The sequence below is a fragment of the Lithobates pipiens genome, unplaced genomic scaffold (assembly GCF_037356315.1).
Source record: "Lithobates pipiens isolate NorthernLeopardFrog02 unplaced genomic scaffold, aLitPip1_a1.2 Scaffold_22, whole genome shotgun sequence".
Classification (NCBI taxonomy): Eukaryota; Metazoa; Chordata; class Amphibia; order Anura; family Ranidae; genus Lithobates; species Lithobates pipiens.
In genome coordinates this window covers 280,864,147-280,877,465 of record NW_027507784.1, presented here as the reverse complement: position 1 = coordinate 280,877,465, position 13,319 = coordinate 280,864,147, and the positions used below count along the sequence as shown (strand labels likewise).

At 44.5% G+C, this 13,319-nt stretch overlaps 1 protein-coding gene across 1 annotated transcript in view; it reads left to right on the top strand.

Moving 5' to 3' along the window:
- Positions 1 to 6,256: 6,256 nt before the first annotated feature.
- Positions 6,257 to 13,319, top strand: part of IL21R (interleukin 21 receptor) — a 90,481-nt gene continuing 83,418 nt past the window's right edge. The window contains exon 1 of the mRNA XM_077449104.1: positions 6,257 to 6,382. The gene's annotated coding sequence lies outside the window, so the exon portion shown is untranslated. The remainder of the gene's footprint in view (positions 6,383 to 13,319) is intronic.

Below are 13,319 nucleotides of genomic sequence, written 5' to 3'. Positions count from 1 at the left end.
CTTGGACGTTGTTGTGGGGTCTTTTGTGACCTCTTGGATGAGTCGTCGCTGCGCTCTTGGGGTAATTTTGGGCGGCCGGCCACTTCTGGGAAGGTTCACCACTGTTCCATGTCTTCGCCATTTGTGGATAATGGCTCTCACTGTGGTTCGCTGGATTCCCAAAGCTTTGGAAATGGCTTTATAACCCTTTCCAGACTGATAGATCTCAATTACTTTCTTTCCCAATTGTTCCTGAATTTCTTTGGGTCTCGGCATGATGTGTAGCTTTTAAGGATCTTCTGGTGGACCTTACTGTGTCAAGCAGCTCCTATTTAAGTGATGCCTTGATTGTGAACAGGTGTGGCAATAATCAGGCCTGGGTGTGGCTAGAGAAATTGAACTCAGGTGTGGACAACCACAGTTATAGTATGTTTTAACAAGGGGGGCAATCACTTTTTCACACAGGGCCATGATGGTTTGGATTTTTTTTCACCTTTAATAATAAACACCTTCATTTACAAATTGCATTTTGTGTTTACTTGTGTTGTCCTTGACTATTGTTTAAATTGGTTTGATGTTCCGAAACACTTAAGTGTGACAAACATGCAAAGGAACAGGAAATGAGGAAGGGGGCAAACACTTTTTCACACCACTATATATATATATATATTTATGGTCCAGAGCCCTCAGACCGATACGGATAAGGATGACAAACAAGGTTAACATAAACTCGCTTCCTTGAAATGGACCTGAAAGTGTGCCCTGGTCTAACGTACGGTATGCCAAAATAAGGGGGCATACCTTAAAATGAAATGAATATGAAATGGGTGAAATGAGTACTCACTTGAGGAGTATGCTTAGAGAAATGCCCTGATAAAGGGGATGGGTGGGCGGGTATCGCGCACCGGAACCGACGAGGAAGACGGGCGGACGGCTGGTTATATACTCCACCGGGCTCCTCCCATAATTTCAGGCCACCATACTGGCCTTTCTATTTATGGTCCAGAGCCCTCAGACCGATACGGATAAGGATGACAAACAAGGTTAACATAAACTCGCTTCCTTGAAATGGACCTGAAAGTGTGCCCTGGTCTAACGTACGGTATGCCAAAATAAGGGGGCAAAACATCCAGGTAGGGGTTGCACTTTATTGAGACAAGACTTTCACTGGGTGAGTTTGACAAAGGCCTGGGCCATCTCTATTTGCAGTTTGAGTATGTAACGGGCAAAACAGGAGGACTTCCATCTACCCAATCTCTTGATAACATGGACCGGGACCCCTTGGCGGGAGGCAGTAGAAGCTGCTTCGATACGGAATGAATGTCCGGAGTAGTGAGCAGGATTGAGGTGAAGGATGCCCAGGAGTATCCTGACATGCTCCATGAACTGGGCTGCGTCGAGAGGTTTCGTGTGAAAAGGCAGAAGCGGGCCAGTTCCTGGTTGGTTGGCCAAAAGGGTCAACAAGCGGATGAGAACAGTGACCGGGCACCAGCGGTTGTTGGTTTTATAGAAGTGTATGTCCATACCCGAGCCAAGCTGCTGCGTCTTGGAGACTGCTAAGTGTAAGATGAAATGGTCTTCGTATCGGACCAGGTGGTGCTTGTACAGCATGCGTGCTGTGAGGCTACTACAAGTAAACTGGCTTGGTCGTAAGAAGCCGTAGAAGGCCAGGTGTATGGCTGCTTGTAAATGCCACTCATGTGGAGACCGAAAGGTGAAGTGGCCAGGATATCTGACATAGTTCTAGAACGTCTCCTGTGAAAGGCGGTGGTTTGGTGCTGGCCATCGGCTGGCGCTTCTGGACACTGCGCATAACAGCCCGGACGGTGTGGTAAGAAAATAAGGAGGGTACGGTAGGGTCCTGGAGGGACGTGAAATGTTGTACACCGGTCAGGTATAGCCGGATCGTATTAACGGATAACACCAACTGCGAGTGGCAGTAGGAAATGAAGGCTACGACTCGCTTGACACGGGACGTCACTGTGCTGTGATACGTGATCAAGCGGTTAAAGGCCCTCCAGGCTGACTGATAGGCCTTGAGGGTATTGCGGGAAAGGGGGTGATCGATAAGTTGGGTAGCCGCTAGGAGGTGAGGGGCTAATCCAGGGTTACTTGAGACCAGTCCGGGATAGCTGCTGATGTTGGTCCGGCTCCGGGTACCTGATCGGAAAAGAGACAAGGTTACAGCGGGAGAGGGCGTCCGCTGCCTGATTGAACTTACCGTGGATAAAGGAACAATAGATGTTGAACTGAAACAACAACAAGAGCTGGACCAGTTGATGTAGGAAGGACATAATCAACAGAGAGGACGCCTTGGCGCAGCCAGGAATTGCCAGTAACTGGGGAGGCCAGGGAGCTGCGAGCCGGAGGTGGCCAAAAAACAGCCGCAAGCCCGTGGAGGCCGCTGCGTCGGTCATCACCTGGGGCGAAAGGGAAGACACGGAGGGAATGAACAGGCATAGCAAGGACTGCTATTGCTGCGGGACAGTAAAACCAATAGGCGTGACACAAGGCGCGACCCTGAGGGATGATGCGCATAGCGAACTCAACATGCCGTGTAGGGACTGTAGGTGTCTTTTGGACGACTAGACTGGAGAATATGCGAGGATATAATATGCCCCTAAAGATGGCAGTTGTGATGGCGAGCGTTTGCCGTTGGCTATGGGCTGATGCCTCTGGATGCCCCGAGGTGGGGATCTTGCTGTATGGGCCGTAACGACAGATGGCTCTCCGTGCACTGTCAGGATAAGAAATGCTGAACGCTGGCTAGAAATAGCCTGGGCGTGCTACAGGAAGAAGCCAGTTGCGTGCGACAACATGATCCTGGTGCGGGACGGAAGCTGAACTCAACTGTCCTAAGGAAGAGACGGATAGACAGACAACAGTGAGTGGTTTGTAAGAAAGCCACGGGAGACGAGAGGCCAATTAAGTGCTGCTGAAAATGACGTGTAGCCAGTTTGTGTGCCACTGAGAACGTGCTTGCCAACGAATGATTGCAAGAAGTTATGCTAAGTCACGAGCCTTGGCGTGACTAAAAGTTGTGTTTAAACATGTGCTTGCGACAATTGCCCGGGAGTTTGTCACTGGAGATGTATACGTAGTGACTGTGAGCCATTCGTGTTACCGCATGTGCACTGAGAAGACTACAGGAGTTGTGCTTGAATGCATGTTTGGATGCGTGCTTGCGATGATTGCAAGATGTTACCCAGGATGCGTGCTTGCCATGACTGCAAGATGTTATGCTAGGATGCGTGCCTGCAACTAATGCAAGGAGTTGTGCCAGGACTCGTGCCTGCAACGACTGCAAGGAATTATGGTAGGCTTCATGGGTAGCCAGGCCGGAAAAGACAGAAGTCCATCCGGTCCAACCAAATCAAAATAAATAAGGTATCACACAACCCGACACACCCAATTCTACGCCCGCAGCTGATCCAGAGGAAGGCAAAAAACCCCCAACAGAGCATAGGCCAATTTGCTACAGCCGGGGAAAAAATTCCTTCCTGACCCCTCGAGAGGCAATCGGATTTTCCCTGGATCAACTATACCTATAAATATAAGTACCCCGTAATACAACGTACATTTAGGAAGGTATCCAGGTCTTCCCTAAAGCAATCTATTGAGCAAGCCAGAAGTGCCTGCCAGCAATGATTGCAACAAGTTGTGCCTGGACACCTGCTTGCAACGATTGCAAGAGGTCTATGCTCAAATGCGTGCTTGCCATGATTGCAAGAGAACTATGCTCGAATGCGTGCTTGTGATGAGTGCAAGAGGTCTATGCTCGAATGCGTGCTTGCAATGATCGCCAGAGGTCTATGCTCGAATGCCTGCATGCAACGATTGCAAGAGGTCTATGCTTGAATGCATGCTTGTAATGAGTGTAGGAGGTCTATGCTCGAATGCGTGCTTGTAATGACCGCGAGAGGTCTATGCTTGAATGCGTGCTTGCAGCGATTGCAAGAGGTCTATGCCCGAATGCGTGCTTGTAATGAATGCAAAAGGTCTATGCTCGAATGCGTGCTTGCAATGATTGCAAGAGGTCTATGCTCGAATGCGTGCTTGCAACGATTGCAAGAGGTCTATGCTCGAATGCATGCTAGTAATAAGTGCAAGAGGTCTATGCTCGAATGCGTGCTTGTAATGATTGCGAGAAGTCTATGTCTGGATGCGTGCTTGCAACGATTGCAAGAAGTCTACGCTTGGATGTGTGCTTGCAACGATTGCAAGAAGTCTACGCTTGTATGTGGAGAAAACAGCGAGACACGCCTAAACGAAGCTGTGTTTCCCTTTTGAAGGCAATCTACAATGAAATGAGGCCGAGGAGCAAGGCCCCCGGCAGGCATCCAACATTGAAGAATCAACTGGACCCAAGCCGGGAAGCGGTATGTGACAGTGAAATGAGAGAACCTGCCATGACAGAGATCCGGATCGCCATGCCACAACTTGCGACCGAGCACGAAACGGATTCTGGAGCATGTACTGAAATGAGGCCATTCCTGGGGCACGCCGAAACGAATTTGGTACACAGATGTGACTATTCGTACCGGAACGTGATAGGTGAAATGAAATGAAAAACCCATGACAAAGACAAGAATCAGAGGACGAGCCCTTGAACCAAATAGATGAATCCTGTCTTTGGAGCATGTACTGAAATGAGGCGTAGCAGCTGGGCACACCAGAACGAATCGGTGCGTAAGGAATGCGACAGGATTCGAATTGGAGCGTAATAAGTGACAGAAATGATATGCCATGACAGAGACAAGATTCAACGACTGGACTGATGGTTACAACAAAGAATCCGTCTCTGGAGCATGTACTGAAATGAGGCGTAGCAGCTGGGCACACCAGAACGAATCGGTGCATACAAGAATGCGACAGGATTCGAATTGGAGTGTAATAAGTGACAGAAATGATATCCCATGACAGAGGCCGGATTCAACGACTGGACTGCCGGTTACGGAAAAGAATCCGTCTCTGGAGCATGTACCGAAATGAGGCGTAGCAGCTGGGCACACCAGGACGAATCGGTGTATACAAGAATGCGACAGGTTTCGATTTGGAGTGTAATAAGTGACAGAAATGATATCCCATGACAGAGGCCGGATTCAACGACTGGACTGGCGGTTACGGAAAAGAATCCGTCTCTGGAGCATGTACCGAAATGAGGCGTAGCAGCTGGGCACACCAGGACGAATCGGTGCATAGAGGAATGCGACAGGATTCGAACTGGAGCGTAATAAGTGACAGAAATGGTATGCCATGACAAAGACAAGAATCAGGGACCGTGCGTGAACCTGCGAGTGACTCAGTCTCTGGAGCATGTACAGAAATGAGGCCGAACCCTGGGGCACTTCAAAGCGAATCGGTGCACCAGAGGTGCGACAGGATTCGCGCCGGAGCGCGGCTAGTGACAGAAATGTTTTGAAACGGTAGAAATGAGTGGGACTGAAATGACTTGAATGAGATGAAATAAGATACATAACACAACTGCATGAATGACGAGATATATCCGAACTGGAGCAGATACCAACCGATACGTGCGGACTGCTTGCTTTGTCGTAACAAGCAGTCGGCTGTGAGTCGAACGATTCGACCGATACTAAACAGAAATGCTCGGGGAGTCGAACGGTTTCGAATGTCGTACCTGCGAATGAATCGCCTGGCGTGATCAACCGAAGGTGATAACGACTACATCGAAAGTAGCAACAGTGACATGAGTACGAGAGCCACAGTAACATCCGAGCGGTTCGTGAGTTCAGGGAACGTTGAAGGGACATCGTAATACATAAACCGAAAAAGGGGGTGCCGAAGCCCTACCTGCGACAGGCGGCCAAATTCGATGGGTAAGACGACACTCCGACGGCGAAACCTACGGACGCTGATGAACGGGAAGACGGTCAAGATGGAGACGAACAACGCGAACGGGCTCACTGCGTCTGGTCTAGGATAGTCGGCCCTTGATATCTGACGTATCAGGTATCGCGCACCGGAACCGACGAGGAAGACGGGCGGACGGCTGGTTATATACTCCACCGGGCTCCTCCCATAATTTCAGGCCACCATACTGGCCTTTCTATATATATATATGTGTGTGTGTATATATATATATATATATATATATATATATATACAAACACACGCACACACACACTTTTTTTTCTCTTGAGGGAGAAAAAGTAAATTTCATTATTAATCAGCATCTAGAGTCTCATGCAAATCATTGCTTGTAAGGCTTGACTAAAGATGAAACCACACAATAGAAGCATTTGTGAGACAGTTAGAGGTTTGTGACATCATTTACACAATGAGAACTTGATTTTTCTTTCAGTTTTTGGATGTTCTTGATGTGATGTGTTCTTCATCTTCAGCTGACAAGATATTATGCGATGACTACTATGTATAACAGGTCAGTTATTTATTTATTTATGTTTTGCATTTTAATTTTATCTATATAAAATAGACAAGTGCAGTTAAAAAAAAGTAATAAGAGAAACATAGAAGTTCCTATTGCTGACCTCTCCTGAAAATTCTAGTTGCCTGACTGTCACGCTGAATCTCAGGTGTCAACACAGGGGAGAGTGATTCACTGAATCTCCGATCTCAAACAAGAATTTAGATAAGGACTGCTGACTTTCCTCTTACTTTCCCAACCTGTGTACATGTTTCTGGTCAGTGACATTTAATTATTAAGTATTACAGCCAAAGAATCATTACAGCAGCCAGAAATCAGCATTTTTAGAAGGGAATCTTCAATGGTAGCCCCCTTATTTAACAGAAGACATTTCCTTTAACATATTATTTGTAATATTCGTGTTTCTTGGAGTGTTGCTTTTTAGACATATTTTTCAAAAGCAATATTTTACTGTTTTTTGAAAATTGTTATTTCTTTCTAATGTTGCTTTTTTTATTTTAATCACCAAAAAAAAAAACATTTTTATTACCCTGTTTTGACTTAGTAAATGTCGTTGTTTTACTAAAGCTTGAATCACTATTTTATTGCAGTAGTTATTTTTTATTTTATATTTTTATAATATTATTTATTTTTATCTGGATGCAGTTTGGCGAATGTATTATTTTATCAGTGTGGCAAATTTTTATTTTAATTCTTTACTTCAGTGACAATTTGCACAAAGAAAGTACACATAGCAAGCATCAGTATAATAGGTCTGGTCGTGACTAGATGGGTAAAACATAGTTTTTTGGTGGTTTACCAAAGTAAAGATATTCCATAAGAGAAAAAATCAACAGTAATTCTTAAACCGGAGCTAGTGAATTCGCTGAAAGCAGGATGACTGTAAAGTTTCAGAAATAAAAGTAAAAGGATGTGATGCTTGACAGGAACATAGGTCGCAGATGGGAAGGGGAATCCAATTTCCCGCCAAAATGGTTGCATGTTTTCACAGAGAAAATAAAAGAGATACAGAGTCACAAAAAGGAAAGAGAAAGGAGCAGAGTGAAATAGGGGGAGTATTAGGGGTGAGTAGGCAGCAAACGTTCCTTCCCATAGCCATTAAATTTTGGCTTACACAAGACTAGGTGTGAGGAGCTCCCGGTAACCCTCAGGGAAGGTAAACTAATTCCAGTAAACCCATGTCTAGCTTTTTGTTTTCTCATGGATGATGTAAGGTCCTCCATGCTCATTGTATCATTCACCAAATTTTTCCACTGAGACACCATGGGAGGACAGAGATTTCCATCATGCCATTGTACATTCCCTGGCTGCGTTGAGGAGGTTTCTCAGCAGGTGGTACGTTCTTTGGACAGTAACGTGAGGTGTAGGATGCATGCAGCTGGGTTCTGTTCTAGAGACAGATCAGTGAGATTGTGAATCAAGGCACAGACATCTCGAGAGAAGCAGTGGATCCGCGGACATGTACAAAAATTGTGGAATATTGTACCCCTAGCCATGCCACACCTCCATCAGTCAGAACCAACATCTGGCAATATGCACTGAAGCCTCAAAGAGATGGAGGACTTGTGTGTAAATAGAGAAAGAACTCTCTTTGTTCAGGTTTCGGGTGTAGAGCTAAATCTTTTTCTCATCCATCAAGGAAAGGAGAGACATAATTCTCTGGAGGAAAAGTCAATGTGGCATATGCCATGAAGAGGCCATGTCTAAGCCCTTGTACACACGGTCGGACATTCCGACAGAAAATGTCCGATTGGACCGTGTTGTCGGATAATCCGACTGTGTGTGGGCTCCATCGGACTGTTTCCGTCGGAATATCCGACGGACAAAGCTTTAGAGCTGGGCTATAAAACTTTCCGACAACATGATCCGATCGGACTTCGTCCGATTGTGTGTAGAGAATTTCCGATCGGACAAAGTGCCACGCATGCTCAGATCAAATTCCTAGACCAAAGCTATTGGCTACTAGCCTGAACGTAGTCCCGTCGTAACAAAATAACGTCACCATGTTACGTACGATCGGATTTTCAGACAACTTTGTCCGACCGTGTGTATGCAACACAAGTTTCGGACAACGACGGATTTTGTTGTCGGAATGTCCGACCGTGTGTACAAGGGCTAAGAGGAATGGTTGAGATGCAATTGCGTGACCATTTATCTTTGGTATCATAATAACATATAGGTAATATAATAGTACTGTAAAGCAGGGATATGCAATTAGCGGAACTCCAGCTGTTGCAGAACTACAAGTCCCATGAGGCATAGCAAGACTCTGACAGCCACAAGCATGACACCCAGAGGCAGAGTCATGATGGGACTTGTAGTTTTGGAACAGCTAGAGGTCCGCTAATTGCTTATCCCTGCTGTAAAAGATAAGTTCATCCTTGTAAAAAAAATATAAATGGTCATCTTTTTGCAGGTAAAAAAATGTGCATTCTTTCTTTTTTTTTTCTCGGGGCCAGGAAAGTATTGCTGATCGTGGCTGATCACGGGTGCCATCTAGCAAACTGTCAGTGTAAGCTGTCTACTTATACCTCGTATGAGTGGTTAGTTACACACTGGCAGGAAAAGACAATGAGCTACCTTGAGCGCTCAACAGTGCCCTGGTAGTTCATAGAGGACTACAAGCCAACAGCCACAAAGACTATGGGTAGTTGACGTTCTGCCATTCACAAAACCCTGTGGATGAATGTTCGGAGAGAAGATCCATGGCTTGCTGTCATTAGAGGCAGAAGATCGGCTGCAGGAGTGGGAACATGTTACATGTTCCACCCTAAAAATGGATGGAACATATTCACATGTAACATATTCCCAAAGGTGAACTTATCCTTTAAGATTAGTGATTTTATTCACTTTCATTGTTAAGCTGGATATACACATATAATTTTCGTTCAGCCCAAAGGCTTCATCCACGCTATACAGCGCAGTTGGGGCTAATGTATTCTGACAACTAATGCTGGCCATACACGGTTAGAATATCGTTCAGAAAAAACGTTTGCAAATTGTAAAATTTGTCGAACGTGCATGCGAGAACGCTAACATTGTATCAATAGATGCCGCCCAATATTCGACACATTAGCGATCGATAACAACATCAATAGTACAATTGCCCTCGATCGATTATACAATCAGCGGAAATGCGCATGCGCTGTCGATTTTTAAAACTATTTTCGTTCGATTACACTACTAATCTTTTGAAAATCAATTGTTTTTGCGAAAAAATCCAACATGTTAATTTTTTTTTTCGGCACAAAATTTACATTTCGAGAATCTAAATGTAACCACTAACGTTTCGAACATCGAACGATTGAGCATAACGGACGTTTTTCCGAACGATATTTTAACCGTGTATGGCCAGCATAAGGGATGATAATTACTGCATGCACCTGTCAGAAAGAGCAAAAACATTGACTGCTTCTGATTGGATTTAGCTGCTGTGGGGTTGACAATTTTTTGTCTGAAGCATTCAATGTTTTAATTGAATTATGTCTGTGGGAGGTGGTAGACAGGGCTATTAAGCTAGTGAATTTTGGGCAGTTCCATTGTGTACCCAGTTTTAGTTTTAAGAGTTAAGCCCCATACACACTATCATATTTTCTGCTGAGTTTTTTCCTTCAGATTTACTAAAACCATATAATATGAGGTCAAACCTTAGGAGTTTCAATTTGTATGCAATCGGGCAGGCCCTTCTACTACATGGTTTTGTTAAATCTGAAGGAAAAACTCAGCAGAAAATCTGATAGTGTGTATGGGGCTTTAGAATAAACCTGACTTGTTAAATTAGAATGTACAAGTGTGTAGGGGCCTTTAGAATTACCGTGAGGCTTTGGTTAAACCAGACCATGCCCTGATGATGCAGGGCGAAGCAATAGGTTCACATTAATGCCAGCATACTTAATTTAATATCCCCCTTTGTTTCCCACTACTATGTTTGCCCAGGATACTGAAATTACATACCCACTAGTTTCACTTGTGGGGGAGCAGGTAGCTCACTTCCTTTCCTCAAATGTGATGGCCCTAAAGTTTACCAACTGTCCCCTGGGGCACCTATTGCTGCCATACTGAAACATATTGGAGTCCTTAGTGTAAACTCCAAGCTGGGAAACTGAAGGAATCGTAAAGTCTTTTTCCTCTGACAACAGTGGTTTAGGACTATCTGAGGCTGCCCCTGCATGTTAGATCATTGCCCTATTCCAGATAAAACAACTGGATCAAGAAACTGTTATATAATGTTTATGGACACCTTTAGGACCCACTCACATATGTCCCTTGAGGTGCTTTGCGGTAACATGTTCAAAAATGCATGAATTACACATTAGTGTGTTGTGGTACCATTCATTTTCAAGTGCACCCTCTAACATACTAAGTCATTGCAGTGCACCACAATGTATAGCAACACACTACTGTGTGCTGTGTTTTTGGTGCGCTGACAGTCCCTTAAAAAATTGTGTTGTCTTAACGCAATGCACAGTAACGAGCAACATAATGCATGTAAATGAACGAGTGTGGTTAATAAACCACAAAGGACCTCCTGTGTCTGAATGGGCCCTTTACCTATGTTTTATAAATAATTGAAAACGGGCAGCACTCAAAAAAGGAATACATATATAAATATCCATTTCTCAAAGTGTGTCAATTATGCATAAATATCTCATATAGAATCCAAAATTTAGTTAAAGTCCAAATCTTAGTCCATGAACCCCAAGCATGTCTATAACATACAAAATATAATGTTTGAAAGAACTTCAGCTTCCAAAGCTTCCAAAGATCCAATCAGTTGTGATAGTGAGTGGATAAAGAGAGAAACACGTCAGTGCTCCACGCAGTGCCAACACAGAATCCTTACAGGATATATTTGACCACTGTGCACCATATAGAATTAAACGTCGTACACACAATTGTATTTTCGGCAGGAAATTGTGTGATGACAGACTGTTTGCCCAAAATCTGACCATTAGTACGCTCCTTCAGACAATTGTTGTACAACTATCGCCCAACAAATGTTGGATAGCAGGCTAATAGATTTTCGGTTGACAACGCTCTGCTGTCAGATTTACGTATCATCCGTCACACAAAAGTCCAAAGTACAAACACGCATGCTCGGAATCAATGCTCACCAAACACAACATTAGCAGAAGGTGCCCAAAGGGTGGCGCTCAAGAGCTGAAGTTCCACGTAGTACGTCACTATGTTCATGTTTGTTGGCCGACAATTGTGCACCGTTTGTATGCAAACCAGTTCCCAGCACACTCCCTTCGGCCAAAAGTCTGACATCTTGTCCAACAAAAGTCTGACGCCAACACTGCCATCGTGTGTACGAGGCTTTAAATCCTTCCGTTTTGGAGATGACCCATGCATTATAGAGAGAAAACGGTATACAGATTCTTTGTATAGGCACCACTCACCAGTTTTTAATATTTGAGTTCGCATTTGGATTAATAAATCGTCAGTTGGTTTTAAATATATTACCCTATGAGAGTTGCTTTTATTTTTATGTGTTTTCCAAAAACACAGCTTCAGGGAAACTGCATAGTGCTGTGCAGTTCCCAGAACAGGAAACGCTGTGCTTTCGAGTGCGTGGGGGTGTCATTAGGATAAACGGCACTCCCACACATCTGCTACAAGCATTGCATTTTTGCAGGGGTGTGAGAAGGCGTTCTTTACCCTGCACTCGCTCAGATGTGAACCTAGTCTTATGCGAAGAGGTAATAGCCTTCAAGTGGAATTTAATGGCTGCAGAGTATCTTTCTGACCACGTGACTGCTTTGATTGGCTCTCACAGTGGTCACACGATTAGGAGTCTGTCAGCAACAGCTTAGTAAGTGGTCTGGGAGTGCGCAGTGAGCACACTCTCAGCCAGGGGCAGACTGACAACTCATGGGGCCCCCGGGCAATAGGAGATTATGAGGCCCTCAGGCAATCAGAGATTATGGGGCCACACAGTAAACACAAACAAACACACACAGTATACAATCACACAGCATACACAGACATGTTTCTATTAGCTGAGAAGGTACTGGAGAGGTGGGGCAGCTATAATCTCAGGATTTTTAGACCAAAAGGATGTCAGTAAAGGCCATTTCAGAGACAGTTGTTAAAAAAAAAAAAATTTTTACATACTGTCCCTGGTTTACTGAGGCTGGCAACCCTGATGGGGCCCCCTAGTGGCATGGGGCCCTCGGGCAGTGCCCGAGTGGCCCAATGGTCAGTCCGCCCCTGCTCTCAGCACACAGCCTCAGACCTCCATGAGTGCATAAGTGTGGTACCTGTTAAGACTCAGTTTTTCTGCTGCCACCTTTATGTGCTACATGGTACATTCCTGCAACAGCACCGCAAAACCTGTAATTACAGACAAATGCTGGGTCATTCTAGGCTACACTCTAAGATACAGAAACAATGGGAAAGTTAACCAGACGTACAAGGTACATGAGAACATTGGGCAAATTACAGTGCAAGGGGACATCAATTGTTCAATAAAAAACTGTCAACAATCAAGAAACATAGATACTGATGAAAATTAGGATAAGTAAACCCTAAAGAAAACATGTCTTTGACTTGACTGTGACTAGAAGACAGCATTGCAAACAATAGAACCTCAGCGAAGCTGGCCACCCTACAATCAGCACAAATAAAAACTCAAGTGTGTTTCTTTAGTGCTACGTTTGTGCTGTTTTGTCCCATAAAAATTTACATTTGTGCTGCTTTTATTTTTAAGATATTAGCAATTGTTTTTTTCAGACTATGACATCACCTAGCCCCACTACAACAGCCAAATGGCACACAACCGGTCTCGTTGGTTAGTGCTACGTTTGTGCTGGTTTGTGCTGCTAAAATTTCCATTCTATCTTTTATCGTTTTTGCATTATTAAGGATTTATTAAAGGTCACCAAAGGTCACCCAGCCCCCTTGCAAAGCCCATATGACACGAAACTTG